Source organism: Echinops telfairi, unplaced genomic scaffold, assembly GCF_000313985.2.
Source record: "Echinops telfairi isolate 266 unplaced genomic scaffold, ASM31398v2 ScPeMD7_9;HRSCAF=40, whole genome shotgun sequence".
In the NCBI taxonomy this organism is placed as follows: domain Eukaryota; kingdom Metazoa; phylum Chordata; class Mammalia; order Afrosoricida; family Tenrecidae; genus Echinops; species Echinops telfairi.
Window position 1 is genome coordinate 43,683,886 of NW_022103906.1, and position 27,207 is coordinate 43,711,092.

Genomic DNA, 27,207 nt, shown 5'->3' on the forward strand with positions numbered 1-27,207 from the left:
GGGGAGGGAGGGGAAAAATGAGGACCTAATGTCGGGGGTTTAAGTGAAGAGAAAATGTTTTGAGAAACGATGTACAAATGCGCTTTACACAATTGATGTGTGTATAGATTGGGATAACAGGTGTATGAGCCCCTGATAAAATGTTAAAAAAAAAAAAAAAGTAGACATGGTGGCATAGCGGGTTATGCTTTGGTCTGTTAACCACAAGTTCAGAAGTTCAAATTCACCTGCATCTCTACGGGAGAAAGGTGAGGTTGTCTGCTCCTCTAAAGACTTCACAAGATTCGGAAACCCACAGGGGCAGTTTTGCCTGACAGGGGTTCTATAAGTTGAAATCACCTCGCTGACAGTGAGTTTAGTTTGGCTATTTACTTTGAAATGAATGATGATGGTTTTGATGAATGATGCTGCTGCTGCGAGGGAGCGTATATGGCGAGGGGTAAAGTTAGGAAATTCCTGTAATGGGTAAACAGATATTTATTCTAATGCAAACTGCTTTTGATATGTTAAAAGTTACCATATTTAAAATCATAAGCAAGAACAAAAAACGTGACAGAGCAGAAAACCTTGGTTAGGGGGCAGACACAAAGATGAATGAATGAGGTGAAGCCCTTAAGTCCCTGGCTCAGGATGGTCGGAGCTCATTCTCGGGGGCGGAGAATGCAGGTAATGGCCTGGCCACAGGACAAGGGCATCAAGGCTATGCTGAGGGCGCCATGGGAAAGCCGCCACAGAGGAAGTGCGGGAAGAGCGCGAGTTCACCAGGTGGCAGTCCAGGAAAGAACTCAGCAAGTTCCCTGGGACAGGATGTGGAGCAGGGTGTGTTGGGAGGGGGAGGTGACACACAGCCCACAGACAGGCGGGAGTGAGATCACTGAGAACTGCGGGAGGGTGGCGAGCAGCGGATACAACTGATCCTCCAATGTCACTGTCACCCGGAGAGCCCGGTAAACACAGACGGCTGGGCCCCACCTCTAGATGTTCAAGTGCAGTTGGTTTGAGATGGGGCCCAAGAATGTGCATTTCTGACACAAGTTTCCAATGTGGGGCTGCTGATCCAGAAACCAAACTTTCGAGAACCCCTGTGTAGGAAAGCTGAACCCAGCAGAGGGGAAACTGGAAGAGCCCAGGCACGAACCCATTACAGCAGCCAGGTATAAAGGCTCGGGTAGAAACCGGCTGGGACAGCGGTCTTGCCCTTCTTTATTCTATGGGCCCCAGGGGTCAATGTCTATATTCCCTAAGGGGACAAGTGAAGGGTTGACATTGCCTAAATTGATCAAATCTGGTTTCTCTCCTAGGTATATTTGAACCTTGAATGAAGATCGACAGAAACTGAAGAGCAGTCTCTCTTACAGCCTCTCTAGAGAAAAACCCTCCATGATGTCCTCAGGCCGATGGACTCTTGGTTCTTTGCAAGATCCTGCTATTCAAGGGGCTCCCAGCCACTCAAGGGTCCTTACACATAGTTTCACCGTTCAAGTACACCAGGCTCCAAGTCTCTAACCACTAGTTTTACTTTATAAATAATTTTATTGGGGGCTCTTACAGTTCTTAGAACATTCCATATGTCAATTGTATCAAGCATATTTCTACATATGTTGCTATCCTCGTTTTCTAAACATTTATTCTATTCAATAGAATCATTCATTTAGAGAAAAGATTGTCATCGAATGAGGCAGAGCCATGAGCATTTAGGATTTTTTTTTAAAAAGGCGGAAGGGACTCTGGATATGTATGTGTGTATGTACACAGCTGCCCAGGAACCCAGGAGTTACTGAGTGACCATTAGTCTATGGTGACCTTGGAGAAGCTTCTATTCTGAACATCGCTGCACTGTGCGAGTTTGTCACATGCATAATTAATAAAATTAAAATTTATAAAGCCCACTCTGAAACTCCAAACTCACTGCCATCGAATTTCCCGAAACGAACTCTTTATAGGAGTAGAAGCTACTGGTTTCAAACTACTGACCTTGTAGTTAGCAGCCCAACGTGTAAACACTATGCAACCAGAGAAGCCCACTAAAGACTTCAAAAATAAAAAGGATCTTGAGATAAAGTATTTCCTCTGGAAGACTGGAAAACCAGAGTGGAACTAACAGCTGTGTCGGTGTTTTCTTTGCATTATTTACCTTTTTGAAGACTTGAATTTGAAATTAGTACAGACTTACAAAAAAAACTTCAGGAGTAGTACAAATGATTTCTACAAACCACAACATTCACTTTATCATGTTCCCCCACCCTCCTTCCCCGTGTGTATACACAGAATACATAACCGACCCTTGATCTGTCAGGAGTTAAACTGCAGCCCCAATGACCCTCGGCCACCGATTTCCTTAAAGCAAAACCATCTCTTTGTTCTCCTATTGCAGGACTGAGCCTTTCATCTGGAATACTTCCTCAATCCTTGACTTTCAATGACCTTGGCATTTTGAAGCGCAGGGGCTGTATCTTCTGCAGAATGTCCCTCAGGTTGGGCTTATCAGAGTTTTCATTTTGATTAGAATCCATTTGTGCATTTTGGGAAGGAATATCACAGAGCGATACTGTGCGCTCAGTGTATCATGTGAGGAATATGATGTCTTTTTTGCCTGTTTCTAGTAACTTTGATGGCTTGCCAGGTTTCTCTATTACAGTCACCAATTTCCCTCTTTTTAGTAAGTATCCTTGAAGAACTTTCCCCTCTCCTCTGTTTATTCGTACATATTAGTACTGACTCAGATCTCTAAGTTATTCTGCGGCATCTAAGTCATCATTCTGATTTTTTTGATGCCCAACTTGTCCCAGGTTTGTTCAAACACACAATGTTGCTCACATCTTTCTCTGTGTACCCCCTCTAAAAAACCAAGAGTCTTCACTGAGAGCTCAAATTACAGGAGAATCCTGGTTCTCACTAACCATTTACACATGAAGTCGTTTCAAAATTCATAACCAATAGCACTCTACAAAAAAACCCATACCTACAAACCCCAAACTGAACACACTGCCATAGAGTTGATGCCGATTCATAGCAAGCCTTTAGGCCAGAGAAGAGTTGCTCTGGTGAGTGTCTGAGATTAATCATTTACTGGAGCAGAGATACCAGTCTTTCCCCAGAGTACTCCAATGTGTGACCACCACAGCTGGGTATATGTTTGCAGTGTTAGTTGTCTTTAGTCTAACGGCACAGGCAGCATTCACTATGCAGTATTCAGGGATTCTTTGACTAGTTCTCTCAAGTTCAGGATGGTTGCTTATTCATTTAAAACAGTAAAGCTCATTTCTTTCTGTTCCTGCTCAGCTTTGAAGTCCCTTCACGACCCTTGCTGGCATTGTATTATTATTATCATTATTATTATTTTTAATCATTTTATTGGGGTTCTTACAGCTCTTATCATAATCCATCCATCCATTGTGCCAAGCTGGCATGTATTTCATCTACTTGTCTGTTCATATATTTAAGACTATTCACCATTTTAGAAACATTTTTAAGTTCTCTTACTAGTTTTAACAAGGTTCTCCTCACCTTGCTGTGAATTCTTGTGATAGCAAGCCTTTTAAGTGACAGAAGGTTTTAAACACTGCTTACTACCTTAAAATGTTTACCTATCTGATGTAATATGTTGAAATGACCATTTAAAACAAGAAGGACAAAAAAAAGCTAAAATAAACACAACTAGTGGGTTATGCATTGGGGTGCTAACTGTAAGGTCAGTAATTCAAAGCCACCATTGGCTCCTTGTGGGAAAGATGAGAATTTTCTCCTCCCGTAAAGATTGATAGCCTCGGAAACACCCAGGGGCAGGTTCACTCTGTCCCGGGAGGATGGCTCGGAGTTGGAATGGACTCCCTGGGACTGTATTTTATTTCGGTTTGTTTAGAAAGCATCAGGTAAATTCTTGGCCTGAGCTAAGATGGTGGGGTGGAGAGAAATGGTCTTCTGATGCTTGAGTAGTGGTAAATGCCTGGCTTTTCAGGTCAGACAGGTCAAAGGTCTTTTAAAACCCCAATCTGGGCAAACACAATTGTTTAAGAACACTGCTCCATCAAGGTGAACCACAAGGAAGAGCAGTCGCCAGAGTAGGTGGCCACTAAGCACTCATTGCTCTGTCAATGGAGCCTCCTCTCCTCTGGGAGGTAGTCAGAGTTGTTTACTTCTTAAAGAGTAAGGGTCATTTTCTGTTAGAATCTCCTAGTATCTCACACACATCCTATTCCAACTGAGTGGGTCAGAGGAATGACTATGTATTGAAACTACCATTAAGAAAAGAGGTTCTCTTGTAGGACAAAAAAATAGTAAAGTAATAGCCATTTCCTAAGATTCAACTTCCTCTTAAGACCCCCTGGTTGATTCTAATACACTACTTCCTGCCTCTTTCCCTAGGACCAACTCTGTGGGGATCCTGGAGTCCCTGCTCAGCCAAGTGTCTGCGCTAAGGAAGAAATGCGCTCCTTGCTTTGCTTACATTATCGCAATGGATTCACTCTGCCTTTGTTTAAACAGATGAGAAGAATTTGCCGTTAGAAACCATACAAAGTCCACAATGAAATCTAGGTGCACTCTCTTTTGAATTACTCTACTCAATTCTTATTCGTCCCGGAGAATCTTCTAACTTTCACATGTGAAGTCAATGAAAACCCCATGCTGAGTCCGGGACATTGTAAGAAACTGAGGGAAAAGCTTAACATGAGGTCAAATTCTCTACAGAGTGCTCTCGGACGTGGTACTCTAATCTCAATCCCTGGACCTCATTTTATCTACTCCTCTCCCCACCAAGCCTGCTATCATAGCTTCTGATTCTCAACTCCAGTTCCTCAGAGCGATGGCATTCTCATCCGCACAAGACCCTGGGACTCCCCGCCCTATCCTTCATGTACGCATCCCTTTTAGAAACATGGAACTGAAACAATGCTTTGAATTTAGACCACTGTTTTTCCAAGTGGGACTGGACTGAGGGTAGAAAGAGAAGAGATTTTGTTCTAAATTATTCAGAATTATCAAGCATGGGGACCTGATAAGGGTAATGAAGTGGCTATGAATCTTTTAAGTTTTTATGGCATTTAATCCACATATCACACAATAGTTCAATCATATCAAGAAGAGTTATATAATCATCACCACATCAATTTTGGAATATTTTCTTTTTTCTTCTTCCATGGTTAAATCACTTTTAAAATGAGTTGTGTAATCACCATCAATTCTAGTGAGTGCTCCCTACCCCCTCCCACATACATTGTTTGCTCCTGCAACCCCCTCCCCCTCGTGCTCCCCCGTCCCCCTCTTCTACCTCCCCTACAAACCCTTGCACCACTTCTTACTCTCTATGCCTCTAATCCTTTTGTGCTTCCCAAACCGGAAAAGCCAACAGAAACAATAAAAAACATGGGGAAAAAGTGGTAAGGATAAAATAATAGTACAGAGATAAAAATACATTGAGCAAGACAGAAAAGACCACTGGGAATATTTAAAAGGCCAGGGAAGAAATGTTTGTCATGGAACAAGCAAGAAATATTCACACCTAAAAGAATGTCGTGGGGATCTGCCAGCTTATTCAGGCTAAATAAATACCCTGCAGATGGGTTTGGGGCTTCCAGTGTCCGCCATAGCTTCTACAAATAGTTGGGTGTTTGCAATTTAGACTCTGGTACTTTTCCCTTTCTCATATTTGAATGCTGGTACTGTGGTCTCTGGATCACACAGGCTGGTATGCTTCTTCCAGGTGCGTAGTGATTATGCATGGGGCTACTAACCAGGAGCGCAGGAGTTTGAAACCACCAGCCGCTCCACGGCAGAAAGATGAGGCGTTCTAGAACAGGCTCAGAAATCCTAAGGGTCGTTCTACCGCCCGAGTCAGAATGGTCTCAATGGCAGTGAGTTTGGTTTGGCTACTCCTACACATAGTATGCTTCAGAGCTTTCCAGTCATACTTTATGGAGAATATATGGGCAAGATAAGCAGAAGCTGGAGGTAGCGTGAACGTTCTGGGCAAAAGATTTCTTTCATTCAACTACAAAAATGTACGAGTCTGTTCTTGTCAAGTGACTGAATATCAGAGTCTATTTGAGAAGCCAGGTTTCTATTGGGCAGATTTAACAAATGTTTATAAATATTTAATGTTTGTTTCTCCTGCTTCAACTGCATAGTGGTTAAATAATCTGCAGCCTTGGAAATACTTCGGGGCATCAACCTGACAGCGCTGGGTTGTTTTGGTTTTAGTGCTGATTTAACAGAAAAATTAATATTCTCATATAAAAGCATTATGTTTATTCATATGCCATCAATCCACTCTTCGAATGTGCAATTCCGTGATCATTAATATACTCACAGTTGTACAACTATCGGCAATAGTTTAACAATGTTTTCATCATCCCAGAAGGAATACCAAAGGCCCACAGCAATAGCAGTCACGCTCCATTCTTCCCGAGACCCCTGGTCTTTTCAACCATTAATCTACGTAATGAGTCCACGGATTTGCCTGCTTATTCTCTCTTACAAACAAAACAAAAAAGCACCCCAAACCCAAACTCACTGCCACCCAGTCGATGCCAGCTCATCGCTCCCCTGGACGACAGGGTAGAACAGCGGGCGCCCTTTGAGTCTCCAATATTGTAACTGTTGATGGGAAGTCTTGTCTGTCTCTTGCAGAACCGGCAGCGGTTCAGATTGCAGCCCAATGCACAACCACTATGCCAACCGGACTGCTCCGTGTATCACACCAACGGAGTCACAGAACATGTGGTCGCTGGTCACTGGCATCTTCTACCTACAACATCGTCTTTAAAGTCCATCTGTTGCCATGGAGTGACTGGTACCCCTGACTGACCCCGCTAACTTCCAAAGCGTGTTAGCTGGGTTGCATCATGAGTCTCAGTAGTTAGCAGCTATGTAATGACGTGGTATCATCATCCTGAATGTTATCATCTCATGTGATCAGCTAATCAACTGCACAGGGATTAGCGTGGGCTGCAACACCATCATTCATGTCACAAGTGATGTGATTTCAAGGGAGCTACCCTGGCGTGTGATCTACATCACTTTCCCGCTTATAAGAGATACATAGGGAGAGAAATAAGCAGACAGAGGGAGACCCTCATTGCCACCAAGAAAGAAGATCCACGAATGGGGTGTCCTTTAGACCTGAGATTACGTACTTCTCGGAGAAACTCCTAGACCCCGGGGGAGGTGGAGACAAAGACACCTGGCGATCCCCAGGGAACACGGAGCTCATAGACGTTGAAGGAGACAAGCAGAGCCAATCGGGAGGCCTTTCTTAGATCTAGCTCTCTGATTTCAGACTATTCTCTGAGAGAATAAATCACAATTTGTTAAAGCCTTCCACCTGTGGTGTTTCTGATATAGTGCACTAGGTTGCTAATGACAATTGTTAGTATCTAGCCACATTTATTGGCTTGTTGCCAAATAACAGTCCATTATATGGAGAAACAATTTTGTTTGGCCTTCAAATGATGGAAATTCAGGTTGATTCTACACTTTGGAATCTACTATGAAACATACCATGAACACTTGTGCATATACCCATATTACAATTAATTTGGGATGCTACCAAATCGTTGGGTAATATGGTAACTCTATGTTTACCTTTTATAAAAAACTTTTCAAAGAACTATCACACTACCTGTAAAAGTAGCCATGCCCCTTTACAAAGCAAAGTATCCCCTTTGCCAGGCTGCCCTGTAGTCACATGTGACAGTTATCACCAACGAGATGCAAGCTGCTGCCTCATGAGCCATGGTGGCTTCGTGGGGTACACATTGGGCTGCTAACGGAAACCATTATCCACGGTGACGGAGAAAGAGGGGGCTTTCTGTTCCTGGAGATTCACAGTCACGGGGCAAGTCTACTCTGCCCTGCAGGGTCACGATGCGTCAGACCTGACTGCACAGCAGCAAGTTTGGAATGAGAGGGTTGTTATATTTCAAAACATCTTATCAAGAATGTTAAGATTAGTAAAAAAAAAATATTTAGCCTGGTACTGTTTTCAAGAGGCATCAGTGGTTCAGGGGTAGAATTTTTGCCTTTCAGGTATGAGACACAGGTTTGAGTCCCAGGCAATGCAGCTCGGGCACAGTCCCACCCATCTCAGTGGAGTGTCACACTAAGATGAAATGGGAAGAAACGGAGGTGAGATGCTTCTGAAAACCAGTCTATGAAAACTTTAGGAATCGCAAGGTCCTTTCTGCAGCCTCCAACCTGGGACAAGGGGTTGTCACCACTAACACCTTCCAAAGAGCATTTTGGCTGTAAGAAAGGAACTATCCTGGGTGGCCACAAAACTTTCAGCAGTGTATGAAGGGACCAAGTGGCATCAATTGATGGCTACCTTTTAGAAGTTAAAAGCAAATCAGAAATATAAACTTTCATGAAATTTGTTACTGATACATCTGTCATTCCCATCAGAAACTAGGGGGGTAAACATATACTGAAGTCTCACTGGGTCCAAAATTTATTTAGAATTTACTGTCCCTTCTATAGGAATTGTTGGCATTCAGCTCTATAGGAGGTGTGCGAGTGTGTGCGAATGACGCGCACACAGAGCAAAATATATGCTCCTTTCCCCATGAGTTTGTGAAACCACTGTTACACTCACGCCTAGAAACAACTCAGTGAGAAGCCAGTACCCACATTGCCTTGCTATGAGTAGGGGGAACATGGTCCTTGGTCATTCAGGGACAACACTGTGGAGATGAATTAAAGCAAAAACTATGTAATACACATATAAATAGAAGCATGGAATGGGGGGGGGGGCGAATGAGGGATCTAAGACGTGTGAAATTAATACATACTTCAAAAATTTTTCTCACAACTCAGTGCTGTTTCTTAAAACGCACAAATATATTCTACCACTTATAAATATATTATTGTGCAGTAAGTGAAAACTTGTGACAGCTACACATTTTCTTAAAACAAAGCTCTTTGTGAGTAAATATCTCTTATGCTTAGTAGCAGGCGTTGAGGTTTAGCTAAGCAAAACAGAAACTAACAAGAGTTTCAAGTACTGAGTTTTGGGGAATTTGGAATCCAATTGTTTCCAACCACACAACACTACCCCTGGCGCTTCCTGCCCCTCTCCTTGGCCTCCTTCTAGGCATTTGGAATGAGTGACAGTGTTTTATGGTTGTCACAATAACAGAGGACATTACTGGTATTTACTGGAGAGGAGCCAAGGATGTTCAATTCCATACGAAACAAGAATGGTCCCATCCAAAGTACCAACAGCTTTCCTAATACAGACAAAGAAATTAGGGCACAGAAAGGTCAAGTAATCCCCCTAAAATCCCAGTTGCACAGAGTCAAGGCCAAACGTCAGTGTTCTCATACTTGAGCCTGGGTGTATAAGCACGTGTGCATACGACAGCTCTGTGAGGGTCTTTTTTTAAAAAACAAAACCTACCTTGGTTTCAGATAATAAATAATAATGGTTGTTTAGTTTCCACGGGGCTGAATTTAGCTACCCGTGAGCTCCAACAGCAAACGAACAAGCGAGGGGAAGAATCTGCCAGACGTAAACCGTATTTCATACTTTTCCTAAATAAGGGAATTGCTTGCAGAATCCTCGGCACTGTTAATGTAACAGCCCGTGCTGCTGGGTCACTGCCCATTGAGAAACTCTATCAGACCAATTATGCCTGTTCTCTTTCTTAAGCCAACTACTTCTACATACTTGCCCCGGATTTACCTCAGCACAATGTAGCCTACTAGGCAATGGACTCCGTGCCTCAAGTCAAGAGTCATTTGAAAGTTATGTGACCCTCTCCGTTTGAAAATATTACCTATATTACTCATTATGAAACAAAGTCAATTCCAAGCATTTGTTGTGGGTCTTCGTACATCCGCTGGATACAAAGCTTTCAGATTGAAGCTGCGCTACAGTCTGATATGAAAAGACTTTAATAAATAAGAAGGTACAATTTCTTGCTCCAGTGCCTCCTAATAAGCATGAGGATTCCAGATAGCTTTTATCTGTATATTCTTGACTTAAATCCCTTAATTAAAAAAAAGTCTGTAACACGGCCCCCTCCTCAAACCAAATGATCCATAAAACACAAAGTAATTCTAGCCTGCAGGGAAGGTTTTAGTGAACGAAAGAGCCACATTTCCGTGGCTCACCTAAGAAAATTCCAGACGTCTACCTTCAATTTGAAGCCCCTGCTTTTTCTCTTCCGATAAAGTTACGTTCCACCCCGCAACTATGTGAAACCAACTTATAGAATCTGCAAGACACAGAAACTCAACCTCTGCCCCCGGTAGCCCCCAGGGGTCTGATATAAGATTTGAATAATATTTCTTCGTGACTAGGCCACTTCTTAAAACAGACCTTATCCTTAGTCTTACTCTTAGGTGTGTGAACTAACGGTAGCGCTCAACCCGACTCTCATCCCTAAGCCAGAGTGCTACAAACTAGTAGGCGAAATCTAACTAGTTAGGGTAAGAATTTCTTTGCCTTCCAAACGATATCAGGAACATTTCTTTTCTGCCCTCTAAGCCCAGAAGAAAAGGGCCGTGGTGACAGCGTACTTGATGCAAAAACCCAAACAAACCAAAGAGACGCCAGCCATTGCTGTCGCAGTTGGGGGTGTTGATTGCTGACCTTGTGAGCAGCAGACCAGCGAGGGGCCCGCTCCGCCACCAGGACTCCAGGAAACTCACAGCCTTGGAAACCCTATAGGCTGCGTTCTAATCTGTCCTGTAGGGAGGGCAGCTAGGAGTCAGCGTCATCCAATCAATAATCAACCACACAAACACACACACACACACACACACACACACACACACACACACACACGGCACAGAAAAGGAGCTAGGTGAAGGTGGCCTTCATGCATCCTCTCCAACTTACTGACCCAGCAGCAAGTCAGAGAACTGGTGCATCAGGGGCACGCAAACCACAATCAATCAACAAGACACTCAAGAGACAGCCACGCTGCGAGGAATAGCCAGATGACAGGCTTTTTGGTAAATGCTGTTCCGCCGGTGCTGACTCATATATGACTCGAGACAACAGAAGGAAACACGGCCCAGTCCTGCACCTTCTTCACAAATGGTTATGTTGGAGCCATTGTGTACGAACTGTGTAAATCCACTTGGGCAAGAGGCTTAAACATGTAGAATGCATGGGTGTGGGCTTGACATCTGCCTGCCTGGGTTCAAATATAAACTAGCTTAAGGTGACCAGATATCCCGATGTTTAACAATTTGTCCTGCGTCCACGGCGTTTTTAAAAAGTCCCGATTTTTGGAAAGAATGCACGACAAGCTAGGGTATACGGTTTTCGGCTGCCAGGTGGCTATTTCGCCAGGATATGAGTTTTATCAATGGTGTCCCGCTTTTGTCCCGCTTTACCCATGTTACAATCTGGCCACCTTAAACCAGGTTACTCTTAGGTACGCCGTGCCTTGGTCTCCTTGATGGTGAACTGGAAAGTAGACTACAGAGTGAATCAATGGGCAGAAACCGGGATACCTGAGCCATCCAATGTGGTCCTGGACAGTTCTAGAATTCGTTTCTTCTCTGTGATTTCATTTCCTGTTTCTGCTCGTTCACACAGCCTGAGTGGCTCTTGGGGGACTGGCTGGTAATCGTGGAGTCTGGAGATACTCTGTAGAAGAACTAGGTAGGCGTGCTTTGGATCTATCTGGGTCTCCATCTGACCTGGCCATTCACCCCAATTAATGTTCATCCTTTCTTTCTACCAAAAAGCACACCGACTTTCTATTTAGCCAGCCACCTCTAAGTATATAACCATGCCCTAGGAAAATCTGCTTTGGATAGGACGATAAAGTCATGACAGGGCTTTTGAAGAGGCCATAAACTCAATCTTGAACATGTCAGCAGAATCAGGGTCATGCGGAGTTTATTTTCCAAAGGGCTGAGAGGGCACGGCTGTGTGAACTTTTGCCACTTGTGTTCTCCAACTATCCCGAAAAGGATGATTGAAAGGCCTGGGCCCTGACGATGTCAGGTAGGGGCTGTCCCCAAGCCGAGCACGCTGAGTTACCCAGGAGAGGAGCATTTTACAACGACACCTTGAAATAGGTAATACTGCCCAGGAGGAAGCAGAGGCCAGCGTGCAGATGGTGCTCTTGGACTTGGGAATTCTGACACGAACCTGCTTTTCCTCCCTTTGGAGTGTTAGGAAAGTAAACAGAGGTCAAGTGCTCTGCTGGGGACAAAGGCATCACTCGGAACCCAGACTACAAATACTAACAAAGGTTGGTGCTGCCAGCGAGTCCTTTCCTTGTCCCCTGCCTCAGGTGTCTCAGTGTTAAGACAGTGGCTGCACCCATTAGTGCCCCCTCCCTCCTCTTTAAGGGAGAAAAAAGATAACAGCAGCTACCTGCTAAATTAAGGCAGCCAAACAAAGGGACACGTAAGCTTAAAAGCAATTAGATCTTAGGACGTTGTTTTTACTTATTCAAGTTTTTGAAGTGGGGCAGAAAGATCTTGGGTGGATATGGGCTAAGTCTACAAATGTTTTGATGGTCCACACCTGCTTAATAAGGCCTTGAGGCCTTACAGCACCAGACCAGGGGAGCCTCAGAATATTGAAAGCTGCTGCCTCCACTTAGGAAATCACAAGTCTCCTGCACTTGCTGGAAGCCTTACAGACGTCAGGGCAAAAAATGTAGCGATTAAAGTGACAGCGTAGAGAAATGTCATGGCATTTGTTTTTTTCAGTTACACGGTGTGTCTCGGTACAGCTCAGGTTATAGGCGTCTACCAGTGGGGTTTGTATGCAGGGGGAAAGAAAATGAAGGTAATCAAGCGGCCATCAAGCTCAGAAGCAACAAAGCCCACATGGAAGAAGCACACCAGCCTATGCAACCACGAGGTGTCGAAGGGATCTGGTGTAAGGCATCATCAGAACAAAAAAATCTTACCATAGTGAATGATGGGGGGAGTGCAGAGTGGAGACCCAAAGCCCATTAGTAGGCCACTGGAGATCCCCTTGCAGAGGGGTCTCGGGGAGGAGACGAGCCAGTCAGGGTGCGATGTAACAATGATGAGAAATACAACTTTCCTCTAGTTCCTAAATGTTTCCTGCCCGCTCCCACTACCATGACTCGAATTCTATCTTGCAAGTCTGGCTAGACCAGAGGAGGTACACTGGTACAGATAGGAACTGAAAATACAGGGAATCCAGGACAGATGAGCCCTATAGGACCAGTGGTGTGAGTGGCAAAACAGGGAGGGTAAAGAGAGAATGGGTAGGAAAGAGGGAACCGATTACATGGAACTGTGTGTGACCTCCTCCCTGGGGGACAGACAACCGAAAAGTGGGTGAAGGGAGACGTCGGACGGGGCAAGATATGACAAAATACCCATTTATAAACTATCAAGGGCTGATGAGGGAGGGGGGAGTGGGGAGGGAGGGGAAAAATGAGGACCTAATGTCGGGGGTTTAAGTGGAGAGAAAATGTTTTGAGAAACGATGTACAAATGCGCTTTACACAATTGATGTGTGTATGGATTGGGATAACAGTTGTATGAGCCTCTAATAAAATGTTAAAAAAAAAAAAAAGAAAACGAACAAAAGAAATCACAATCCTATAATCAGCCAGAGCCTTCACTGCTCAATGCATTTAGCAGAGATGTGTGTGATGAAATCTATCTGATAAAACGTAAGGGTGCTGATGTGCAAACAGTGTAAATCACAACTACAAAATTCAAAAACAATTAAAAATCTCTTTTCCAGGGGTGGAAGATTAAGAGCATTACTTTCCTTCAGAACAGATACAAGTATGTTCATGCAACTTGTGTAAAGCACTAAATCTAGGATCTAGTTGGGAAGGAATGAGTGGCTTCTTTTCTTTTTTAGTTTTACTGACATATACGTATTTATTTATTTTCATGCATCACACTATTTAGCCATCCAGTCATGCTAAGAGGAGTTGTGTAATCGTCACCACAATCAATTTCAGAACATTTTCTTCTTCCCTGACTCATTGTTGTTTGTTCTCCTCTCCCCCACCTCCCCTGCAGTGCCCCTCGGTAATTATTAATCCAGTTACTGTCTTTAGAGAAGGAATTTCTTTCTCCTGGAGTTCATGTACAGAAAACCATGCAAAACACAAACAGAGGCAAACATCAAAAACAACAACCATGACAAAAGAAAAAAAAGCAGGAAGTATTAACCACTGAAAGAACTTTAAAGTGGACCAAAAGGGATGTCAAATGATAAGATATCACATTTTAACCTAACAAGCATCTGCCATAAGGGAGCCCGGGTGCTTAAGCTTTGGGCTGCAAGCTGAACGGTCCAAAGTTTGAAAAGACAGGGCTTTCTACTCCAGCAAACAGCTAGTCTTGGAAACTCTCAGGGGCAGTTCTATCCTGCCAGGAGTCTGCATCAATCGACTCAATGCAGTGAGAATATCTGACAATTGAATTTACAGTTCTCTCTAACAACAAGGACATTCACACCCATGGCCAGACGGGATTCACCTGAGGCTTAATCTATGTGGGGACCCTGGATTTTGGGCTTAGCCCCAAATGGATTTTGGGCTTCCGTTGTCAGCTATAGCCACCTGTAAACTGGGTGTTCCTAAGTTAAACTCTGATACAGATCCCACCTTTGGATTTGAATTTTATTATTTACAATCCTTGGATCACAGAATGGTGTGCTTCTTACAATCCTTGGATCACAGACTAGTGTGGACTTAGTTGACACCTAGCTCAGATGACTGATCGTCTTAAGACAAGCTTTTAAGACTCCAGATGCTATTCTATCTGACAGCCAGGCACCATCTGGTTTCTTCAGCACACTTTGCTATAGCATCCACATCTTGGGTTGCCTCTCAAAGAGTGAATGTAAAAGATTAATTTCTAAAGTTACATGGACAATAGATCATTCGTAGATAACAATACAAGCCTATTAAAGATCAGAAAAAGCAAAATCACTGGTGCTTGGGCTAGCATTTCTGGCTTTCAAGAGAAAAAAGTAATTGTACATTGGCCCACCAGTGCATTCAACATTTAAAATGCCAGAGTTACGGTGACATAAGAGTTTCAGATGTGTGTGTATCAGTGTTCAAACGCACAAATCAAAGTTCTTAATGGTAGGCTGAATGATTAACAATGTGCAGTGTAAACAGTCTCTGATTAAAATCTAGAGCAGTGGTTCTCAACCTTCCTAATGCCGCGACCCTTTAATACAGTTCCTCAAGTTGTGGTGACCCTCCCAACCATAAAATTATTTTCGTTGCTACTTTGTAACTATAATTTTGCTACTGTTATGAATCGGGCGACCCCAGTGAAAGGGTCGTTTGACCCCCAGAGGGGTCGCGACCCACATGTTGAGAACCGCTGTTCTAGCGTGCCTGTGCCATCCGGAAAGGCATCGGAGTAAGTCCCACCTGCAAGGTGGGCAGGTCTAAAAATAGATTTAATACACTCTTTTAGTCCATCTGAATCACTTGTTAGGTCATTTGAGTACCCATGTAACTTTCTAGGCTTGAACTATTATCCTACAAAGTTTACTTTGAGATTTTATTAGCAGCCTGTGTAGAAGAAGAAAAAGGCGGGGGAGGAGAGGAAAACCATTCTGATATAAACACACACTACAATGGAACAAAATACAGTTGCCTAAAAACTTCTCAAACCCCTTCTGAAAGAGACTTGCCTTTAAAGAGCCCACAAAGGGCCTAACAGGCTTCTAAGGATATTTTTACTACCTGTTTCTGCTTTCTAAATATTCAGCACAGAAACACCTTCCCCAGGCCCCAAGCTAGGACCCAGTGAGGCTGCCCACACTGTGTAGGGGCATGGCCATGTTTGGTTAGCCTTAATGAAGTGAAATATGGTAAGTTAGCAGAAAACCCTCATATTCGGGATACAGATATTCAAGAAGCATGAGATGATAATGAAAGTATTATAGACAGGGAAAGATATTATAAAAAACAAGACAAAACAAAAAAACCCTCCCTGCCATTGCATCTATTCTGATGCATGGCAGGCCTGACTGTAACTCTACCTGTGTAGAAAAACTTCATCTTTCTCCCAGGGAGTGATTGGTGGTTTCAAACTGCTGACCATATGTTTAGCAGCCCGATTTGTATCCCACCGCACACCACCAGGGCCCAACATATTAAAATTTTTAAATATTTTGGGAAATTTATGGCCTTTTATCTTCAACATTACCAGTTACCATTGAGCAGATTCAAACATTTTGAGGATGAAATGTGTAGCTTCACCAATAAATGTTTTACTGGTCTTCAAAGTAATTTCTGTGTCTCTATGCATAAATTAGTGCAAGGGGTGGAAGTTCTGTCCCCTAATAAATGCAGTGAAAACAGGAAAATATGAACATAGAAAAAAAATTACTTTCAGCTTTAGCACAGATCATTGTTATACAGGTTGTCACTGTTTTTTCTTAAACTCTAGCACAGACCACAAATGGTTTGCAAGTACTTCCAATCAAAAAGTTGGGATTAAGGCACGAGTCAGTAGAAAAGAATGTAAACAGTGAAGTCCAAACGTTGGAAGTTCACGGCAAAGTACTTCCTGCGCTGCACAGGGCGCCCAAACTGAGGGAATCAGAATGTTCCTCAACTCTGAGCAACTGAAGGCAGTGCTGGTCCCTCACCCCGCTGCTGCTTCTCCGGCTGTGCTCTGACCAGGCTGGGAGGCTGAATTTCTCCCTCCCGATGAAAAGGCTTGTTTATGCAATGCGCTCCAAGGCAGGAAAATCACCGGCTGCTTGATACAACAATTTGTATTGAGTGGAGCTAGGTGCCTTTGTTTTGAAATACACAATCCAAGTACCATGAGTGTGACAGTCTAAGAGGGATGGAGGAGCTTTGTTTGGTAAACAACTCCCCCACTGCCTTTGAGTCAGTTTTGAAGTCAGAGCGCCCCAGGGGCCAGGGTAGAACTGGCCCAGTGGGTTTCTGAGGCTGTAAATCTTTCCGGAGCAGAAAACCTCCTCTTTCTGCCTCTGGACGGTTGATGGGTTCAAACGGGTGCACCTGGATACCCGACCAATGCCCAGCCACGCCACCACCAGCAGGGCTGCCGACGGGATTTCGTGGCCCTGCTAGGAGAGTAGTGCTCCCAGTGTGTGCACCCAGCGAGGAAGGCAGAGGGCTGGACGCACTGAAGGACAGGGCTGAGGAGGAGTACTGACAGAAAGATGGTCTCATCTCCTGCTAGCCTCAATTTCGAGATTAAGTAACCCTGGCCTAGTGAATGCCCTAACGTTTATACTAAGCACAAATACATCATACATCACATATGCAGTGACTTAAATCTCTTCTTAAGGCATTTGGTAAACACGCCTACACTGACAAAAACTCCATTCGGTTTTGGAAAAGCAACTTCTTCCATCTGAGGAGCCCCTAAGCCTAAAACACTCGTTACTCATCCATTTAGCATTCTGAGCTGTGCTAACTGCTAGCCAGCCTCTCTTCCACACCTCATTGCTTTTTCCCACACTGAGATGTATCCCTGACTGCAAACTGGGGGACAACATTTCTGCCTTCCATTGAATGTTCTTTGATGCTCAAAAATCATTACAGTTCTCTTCTTCAAGAAAATCCCCAAATCCATAAGCAATGGTACCGATACTTTGCAAGGATTCTACCTTTTGTTTCTAGTTTCAAATTATGTATGGAAGCAACACTTTATACTCTGTCAACTGTTAAGTTTTGAGAATTCAATATGAATCCCTTTCGTTCTAAATGTATTGTTATTTCTCATGAGACATTTCTATGTGTGTATTTGCTCAAATACTTCTGATTGATTTTCTAAAAGCAAATATAGAACAGAGTGGATTGAAATAATTCAAACTACAAAGGAACCTTTGGTCATTAGTTTCTGTTAGGCATTTTCTACCCAAGAGCATTTTCTGAAGAAACTATTTTATCTTTTGATTTTGAAGTATTATCTTAAAAACCAATTTGCCCATAATGGCTAAGTAAACTCTTATCTTCCTTTAAGCAATGCACAAGTTACTCAAAATAACTAATTTTACAAAATGCTCTCAATTAAATGAAAAAATACATATTTAGAAAGGAATTTGTATTCTTAAATATGCACTTCATGGTAGACTTTTCTATAAATATTAGTTTTTGCTTTATTTAACAGATCTTAATTTCATTAAGAGTCAGATGACTCCAATATATATCTTTCGTCTTCATGTTCATTCATTTTGGCTAGTTTCTTGTTCTTACAATTTTTTAAAAGTTTTATTGGCATAGATTCACTTACCACACAACTTAATAGTTCAATCATGTTAAGAGGAGTTCTACAATCATCACTCCAATCAATTTTATAATATTTTCTTCTTTCTTGTATTCATGATTATTAGTTCCCCATCATCCCCCAATCTCCCCTGCCATACTGCCAAGAAACCATTTATCCAATTCTGTCTCTCTAAGACTTATCTATCCTGGATTTCATATCCAGAAGAACACACAAAACAACAACAATGCTAACAGTAACCCGGTGAAACAGTGAAAACTCTCCATTGAAAAGAAAGCAGGAATTATTTAAAAAGAGATCAAATTATAAGGTGTTATATCTCGCTCCTCTAATTAAAAAATAATTTTAATATTTCTAACTTACTAGATGTTTTCCTCAGTGTCCAGATACATTCACTTACTTAATTCTCCTTATTTACAAAGAAAATTGATGAGTCATGGTTCTTTTAGTTAAAACTCCTTCTTTAAAAAGTTTCCATGTAATAATTATTAAATCTATCAATAGAAGCAGCAAGAGAGAGCATGCCGTTGAGGATAAAGGAAGAAAACCTTCATAATGTCCCCTTACAAGGAAACAAGGGGACAACTGACAAATGTCCTGTTAAAGCCGCCGACGATACTTGGCCTCCCCACCCTCCCCTACCTAAGGCTTTAAAACCTTCTAATGCACTCCAGTCAGTGAGACAAAGGGCTCAGTTTTGCGGTCTCAAAGTTCAAATCCACAGAGATGATCAGAAATATTAATCAGTGCATGGGCGTGAGCACTGTCGCCTCTGGCCATTCTGGGGCTATGATCACTCACTATGAAGCAGAAGAGCACAAAAAGGCTGTGATTTAAGGTGCCACAATGTACCACACAGCACAACCAGGTCATGTGGAAAAAGTTGAGGCTCTGAAGCTCGAAAAATGGCCTGACTTCTTAGCAAATTAAATCCTAGGAAAAAACCCACTCTGCACTTTGTGTTCCACAAATACTAACTGTATTTTCAACTTGCATTTTATGAATAAGGTAAATTAGATTCTCTGCATTTTTGAAACACTTGAAGAACCACGTCCGAAGGGCGGGGGCAGCACAAACGGCATTTTCAGAAGGCAGTTTGAAAAGCAGATGGACCCGAGAAGGGCCGCAGAGAAAACCCAGAAGGCACTGCCACTTCCCTCGAAGTGCCAGGGAGCCCGGGCTTCCCGCCCACCCAGGTTTCTAAGGCTGCACTTTTTATGGGAGCACAATGCCTCATCTTCCTCCCACGTGGGTGGTTTCGAACTCACGACCTTGTGATTAGTAGCCCAAGGTCTGCCATCCAGGGCTCCTTGCAGTTTTGCTTAGGCCTACAAAGCAGATGAACCCCTTTCTTTGACAAAATTCCCTGGGTGAACTTGAAATATACATGGAAAACTTAAATGGACAGATCATGGAATTTTCCCACAAACGCTGCGAAGCCCCCTTGTATTTGCCTTAACACTGTTTTTTTTGTTAGGACCTGTGGTTCTTCCTGACAATTGCTCTGGATCAAGGGTGCTATTAACATTTCTGGCTACTTTTCCTTCCTCAAACTTCCTTAGGACTTTATTTTTTTCAAACGAGGATTATATTTTTCAGTTTCCTATGTGAACATTTAAGTAACAGTTGGGACTGTTAAGGCAACAGTTGGGACTGTTAACAAATTCCGCATGCTCAAATAAAAAAGCATCCTCATGCATTCTTTTTTAAAGGGGAAGCTTTGTATCATATGCTGCATAAACCAGGGAGCATCGAAATGCGCAGGGTCATTTTAAAAAAGATAGAGCAGAGCCCAGCAAAAAGGAATTCTGGATACTTTCTCTACGAACACATTGGACATTTGCTAAATCAGTGCTCTTTACAACACATATATTTGAGGCATGAGTCACTGTTGGTGTTATGTCCTTTGTGCAGAGCCAATTTCAGATTTCTTTAGGAGGACAACGGAGCTGGCAAGTCTGAGAAGCCCCAGAGTGCCTAGTCATTGAGAAAAACAGTTGGGGGGCCAACAGCCCCTGCCTCAGGGTGGTTCCACATTGGCACAGGTCTCATCCCCAGCCCAGTGACGTCGTGACAGCCTTTAAACCTGGCGAGTCCAGAGTAACCAGTTCTAAACAGATTGTAACAGATAAACACGAGATCAGGCTCATGATCTCATCTGGCAGCCTTGCACAGTTCCCATCCAAAAATCCCAGCTGGGACCATGCTAACAGAGCCTCCTCGGCCAATCTGAGCAACCGGCTCAGAGAAACTTAGGGAGAAATTTAAAAACTGATAAGAAACACACTGACACTGTGCCTGGTGAGGGGGGCTGAGAGAGGCCATCTGGACTCCTGTGTTTGTGAAGTTTTGTTTAGAGAAAACAATTCACCTAACTCCCAAGCTGTAGAAACACAAGGATTTTACTGTGGGACTTGCAGACCGTCAGGAACATCTACGATAAGGGAAAACAGACAGCCATCCAGACTTCTGCCTCAGCAAACCCAAAATGTCTTTGTGGGTCGAAATGTCCCGCTGAACTCCAGCGCACGTGCACTTACGGCTGCCCTTGAGGCTTTGCTTGGCTATTTCCCTTTGAAATGTTGGAATACACAGAACCCCCATTTCACAAATGAGGAACTTCAGATGCAGGAGAACACGTGAATTACACCCAGCCGTTGAGACAGAGCTCTGCAAAGCGCTGGACTGATAACTACAGGACCCGAGGCTCAAATCCACCGAGTGCTTCACGGGAGAAAGTGGTGGAGACAGAACTGGAAACAGACTCCACCATAGAAGGTGGAGTTTTTTATTGGAGCTGTTCAGAAATTCAGTAATTCAAGAGCTCTAGCTTTTAAAAAAGAAGTAGATACGCCTCCCAATCAAAATTGATGTACAAGGATGGAATCAGTGTGATAGAAACATCACATTCAAACGGAACTTTGAAGGCACCGTGGCTAAACGCTCAGGGGATCATCGGGAGTTCAAATCCAACTGGTTCTCCGGGAGAGAAAGGCACGCCAGCGTGCTTCCACAACACGAGGAAAGCCACAGAAACTCGATGGGACAATTCTCTGTCCTAGGAAGTAGCTGAGTCAGAGTTAACTCGACAGGAATGAATTCTTTGGTTGTTGCTCAAGTTACTTGGATGCCACTATAATTTATAGAGCAAGAAATAAAAAGATTCCCTATTTATATAAAGTGCTTTTTCCAACAAGGTACACTTACAAGTACAGTTTCAATATGTTTTCTTACTAGTTTCAAATTACTGTAAATGCTTTTAATACCACAAATGTTTTTGAACTATTCCAAAACTTCAATGATCAAGTAGTAATTTGATACTATATAATCTTAGCTCCATTTCCTATTAGAACTCTCGTATCGAATAAAACGGTCACCTTTTGTTCCTCAGAAAAGCAAAACTGCTTCTCATTTCTTCATTTTAAAATCTATTTAGAGCTAGAGAAAAAATTTCTTCACCTCTATGCTGTTGCATATAAAGAAAAACAAAATATGTCTTATTAAACGAATCATCCAAGGATGGGGTTTTCCTCCCTCTGTTATTCATTAACAGGTAAAGCGGACAATTAAAAGGGGGCAGCACACTTCCATTAATTAGCATTATCATCACAGGAAAAGCTGTGGCTGCTACCTGTTAAAGGAAAATAACATTTGAAACCATGTGGAACTCCAAAAGAAATCAGTGGGCAGAGAAAACAGTTCGGATTTGTGAACGACGATGAGACATCCGTAGAGAATCTATTATTCCAATCAGTCAGAAAGTACTAATTAAGAACCCACAGATCTTGGGGGTGGTTTGAGAGGAAGATACAGAATGAAAGAACACATAAACCTATCCAATCTTAATGTAGGCATGAATCTCTCTATGATTAGCAGAGTGTATGCTAGCCTGGATAACCACCCAATGTTTGCTAGTGGTTTTGAACTGCTAATCTTGCAGCTAGCAGCCTCAGGCCCTTCAGGAGCTGGACTGGCACAGTGGACACAATGGTTGCAGCAACTGGCTCAGGAACAACTGTGACGATGGGGCAGGAGCGGACATGTTTCATTGTTTTGCACAACTCTCATCAACCTTCCCCTACACCATGCGGATCATTCTGCCAGCACCTCTTCCAAGAAAGGCGTTTTCTTCCTCAAGCATTTCAAAATTCCAAATTCTTCCCCAACAGCGTAACTTAAAAGCATCCATTCGTTCCCACTGCTCCATCCTCCAAGGGTTCAGCATACGAGTGATTAAAAATACCCATTGGCACGGGTCAAGCGCAAAATCCTCAAAGTGACATTTCTGTGCTTTAACATACAAAAGAATATTCTGGGCAGCAGATTGGCCCATCGCAATAGGTACTCTAATTTCCCAAGTGATGGGTGCTGGTTATAGGTTAAAAAACCCCCAACAAATTCAGCCTTTCCTCCACTTATCAAAATGTTCCTCCCTGTGAGTTGTGCTCCTCTGAGAACTGTAAACTCACTGAATGCTCCAATCTTTATCTTCATCACTATTTACTCCGCTTCACTAAGTGCTTTCAGTCCTTTGTACTTTAAACAAGCAAGGTCGTGTCACCTACATACCCAGGGTCTTTAAACTCTTCTTCCAATCCCGATGCCCCTTCTTCTTCATCTAATCCAGCTTTCCAGATGATTTGCTCAGTCTACATTGAAGTAAGTGGGATGAAAGGGCTGACACCCATCCTCCTGATTTTGAATCAGCCAATCCCACAGCCAACCCCGTTCTGTCCAAACGACTCCTGATCTGTGGATAAGCACAGGTGGACCAGTGCAGACACACTGGTCTGTAGGAGCGCAGCAAACTGTTTGACCATCACCAGGAGAGAAAGCACAGTGCCTATCTTCCTGGTACCAGGCAAGATCCGCCTGACATCCTCAGTGACAGCCTGCTTCCTCTTCTGAACGCAGTTTGATTTCTGACCGGTCCACGTTGCGCGCCCGTGACAGCCATTCGTGACTGCATGTGACCCTGTTCAATAATCTCTGCCTTCCGTTGGGTCACCTTTCTTTTCATAGGGTGGAAATACGGACTGCTTCCAGTTGGGTGGTCCTGCAATCATCTTTGACATTTCTCAGTACAGATGATTTCCCACAATGCTCTCAGTGCAACTTGGACTTACTCTGACTCACAGTCACTCTCTCAGGCAGGGGAGAATTGCCTCTTTGGGTTTTTTTCCAAGACTAACTCTTCAGGAAGAGTAGAAAGCCTCCTCTTTTTCCTGCTGAGTGCCTGGTGGTTTTGAACCACTGACATTGTGGTCAGCAGCCAAACACATAACCCCCTATGACACCAGGGTACCTTCCTACTTCCTGACGTGGTTGTTAATAGTTGTAATGCACCATGTTTAACTAGATGAGACTTTTATAGTTCTGATGCAATCCTTTATAATAATATCTACCAGACCATAGAAGCACAGTGAGTAAGTGCTAGGAGGATGCTAACCAAGAGTTCAGCGGATCAAGCCCACCAACTGCTTGACAGGACAAAAATCCTGATAAGCTACTTCTCGAAACAGTTCAGTTTGAGGCAGTTTTCACTCTCTGGGCTCAGTAGGTTAAGTGTTGAGTTGCTAACTGAAAGATAAGCAGTTGAAAGCCACCAGCTGCTTCAAGGAAGCAAAGTGAGAGTCTGGTTTACAGTCTTGGAAACTCCATGGGGAATGGATGGCCTGTCTGTCCCACAGAGTGGCCCGGAGGCAGAAATGACTCAAAGGCAGCGGTTTCTGTTTTGTTTGCATTTTTAATGGGGGTCACTAAGAGTTGGAATCAACTCCATGGTGTACAAGATCCTACCGGATAACAACTATTTAAATAGGGAACATCAAAACAGAGTACTGGGTAGCAAACATCAGATAAAAACAGACACATTTACGCACTCAAGAATCAAGAGGGAGACCCTCAAGGAGACAGACGGACGCAGGACCAGGCACCGTTTCATTCTGCTATAAACAGGGTGACTATGATTGGGAACAACGAATGTGCTGGGAACATGCAAAGATGTGTGTATTTCCATAACTCCTCAGCACCCTGACTGACCATTAGACCTGACCTGTATCTTGTCCTGATCCCGCACCCCCCAATTTTGACAAATCAGAATTTATTAAGCAAGTATGACTCTGGATATCATTATAATTTATTTAAATTCCCAAATTACAACCAAAAACTTTAAGTAATTTGATTCTCTGGACTATATGCTTCCACTTCTATGAGTGTAAAAACAGAGGCTCGCTAGTATAGCAATTTCAAATGTGTAAGAAACCGGAAGAGCCTAGATGTTTGGCTGTCAAGGTGAGGAACGGACGGGGTTTTCAATGATGTGGACTGTAGAGTGTAGAGTTAATGGTCTGAAATGTAACAGCCCCACTAATTGCCTCTATAAAAATCATTTATTAAAAATAAATTAACATTTCTTCTTATTATAGTTTGGTTTCTGGTTGTTTCAGTTCCTGGTAAAAGTAAACGAATCTTTGCCCTGAATAACTGATTCTTTAATTCCACTGACTTTCTTTTATTTTTGAAGGTCATTGCATTCAGCCTTAAAATTTTTTTGAGAAAACACTCAAATCAAATTAAATAGTAACCCTGAACTCTTATTAGAGGGTTACTCAAAATAGTCAAGATGCAGAATTGTTATGGCAAAATCTCCCAATTCGGCCAAAAATAATCTTGAAAGAGCCTTTCCTTTGTTATTCCTGGCTCCTCTCATCCACATGATTACAAATCCCAACCATTCCTCACCTTGACAGCAAAGCAGCCAGCTTATCTTTCGCTCTTCCCACACATTTAAAATCTCTAAACCAGCAACGCTCCACTTCTACACTAATGGAAATGGGAGCAGATAGTCCAGGGAATCAGACTGTTTTAAAAATGGTTTGTAATTTTCAAATGTAAGAAATTACAGGAATATTGAGATTCAGCCTGATTTAATGAAAAAAAAAATTGATTTCTAAAAAGTTAAAAAGAAACAACAAAAAGCAAACAAAAATAAAATGCAGGGCAGGTCTAATGGTATAGGGGTCCAACCCTTATCAATCTTTCCCTCTATTTCTCTTCTCCCTCTTAGGGATCTTACCTTTCATTGAAATCAATACCTGTCAACCTTCACCTTCCCACTTCCACCCACCACCCCGTGGAAACCCACGCTTCAGTTCCTTTTGTTAGGCAAGTCTTTTGTTTTTAATCCTGATGGTCATGGTCTCATACAATATTTGTCCTCATGTGATTGACCACCTTCACTCAGCATAATATTCTCTGGGTCCACTCACAGCTCGAGGGCTTCTTGGGCTCATCACTGGTTTTCAGTGATGTGTAGGATTCCACTGTGTGTATGCACTCAAGTTTCTCTAACCATTTCTAACCGATGGGCTTTTGGAATGTTTCCAATGTCTTGTTATTGTGAACACTGGGTGCCCTGAACACCAGAGTGCTTCTGTCTGACTGTGTTGGGGCGCTTCCTTCTTGATGGTATATAACCCAGCAGAGAGATGCTGCCTGTATGGAATTTCTATTCCCATTTGCTTGGGGAAGGGCTACGTTGATGTCCACAATGGTTGTACAGTGTGTTCACAGCCCCACCAGCACCACCCTCCCAATGTTGTTGTTTTCTAGGTTTTGCTGTTGTTGGGTTGTCATTGTCAGTATACGGTGATCTCTATGGTTGTTTTCATTTGCATCTCCTGGATGGCTGTTTCTTGGCCATCTGGAGGCCTAGTGTGAGGGAAACTTCTTTCTTTAAATGAATCAAAGAAGGGAAGCCTGAACAAAGGATGAGAGGAGGAAGGCATTTTATAATGGCAATGGCCATCAGATTTCTAGCTCCGTTAGAAAAGACGTCCCAGAAAGAGGATATCTACCATGTTGGATCATATAGAAGGTCAGCTTCTTTGTGATTAAACACTGAAAGACCCACTTGCTCTCTAGGAGAAGAAACTGCTCAGTGGTCACTAAGCTTTGTTATGGCTACCTGTCATGAATACACACTACCACCGGGAAAAAGTCGGCAAAATCCCATGGACAAGCAAAGTGCACGAGGTTCTGCAAAGTGTACAGAAGTGAGCTACAGGAAACTTCTACTTACAGCTTTCACCCACACTCGCTGAATAACACGTGTCCCTTCTCTGCTTTTCAGTTCCTCTAAATATAAAATTAGGAAAAGATCCCTAACGCGTGTTTACACACATGCACACCCCTCACATATATAATTAGAAATGCCACTGTATATCCAGGAGTGGCTGGTGGTTTTGAACTGCTGACCTTGTGGTTAGCAGTGCAACTCGCAGCTCCCTAAGCCACTGGGGTGAAGCAAAAAAAGGCCAATGAATTCAGTTCTGCTCTTTGTTTTGGAGTGGGGGGGGGCGTGGGAATATTGTATATATGTACATACAAAATGTCAAGAAAGATTGGAACTTAGTAAATGTCCTACACTCACAAAACTCCAGCTCATTACCTTCCCCAAACCCAACTCACAGCAATCCTATATAAAGCACACCAGAACCACCTCAAGGAGTTTCCAGTGTTATCAATCTCAATGGAAGCAGTATATCCTCTCTCCTAGGGTGGCTGATGGGTTTGAATCGCCAACCTTGTGCTTAGTAGACAAATGCTTTAATCATTGCTCCTACATCATTACTGTCGGACCAACCCAAACTGATTTGTTTGGCTTGAGCGTCTTCCCAGGTTAAGACATGAACATCAAATTAGGGGGCAGGATTCCACTAAAGGCAGGCTTGCTGCCAATGAAAAGAGAAAGAGTTGAGATTAAGGAGAATCCCTCTGTGGTAGTTACATAATCTGGTGTCAATTTGGGATTTGAGAGGATTAAGAGTGAAGGGGTGGAGTCTAGTCTGTCAATCATGTCATAGCCAAACTAACTGCCATCGGTCAAGGTCAATGCTGACTCACAGTGACCAGGCAGAACTGCCCCTGTGACTTTCCTAGACTGTAACTGTTTACAGGAGTAGAAAGCCCCGACTTTCTACCTCGGAACAGCTGGTGGTTTCG

The 27,207-nt window shown here is 43.1% G+C and overlaps 1 protein-coding gene across 7 annotated transcripts in view; it reads right to left on the bottom strand.

The window, feature by feature from the left end:
• Positions 1-27,207, bottom strand: part of RBPMS (RNA binding protein, mRNA processing factor) — a 189,924-nt gene that overhangs the window by 70,017 nt on the left and 92,700 nt on the right. The gene's annotated exons all lie outside the window — the stretch shown is intronic.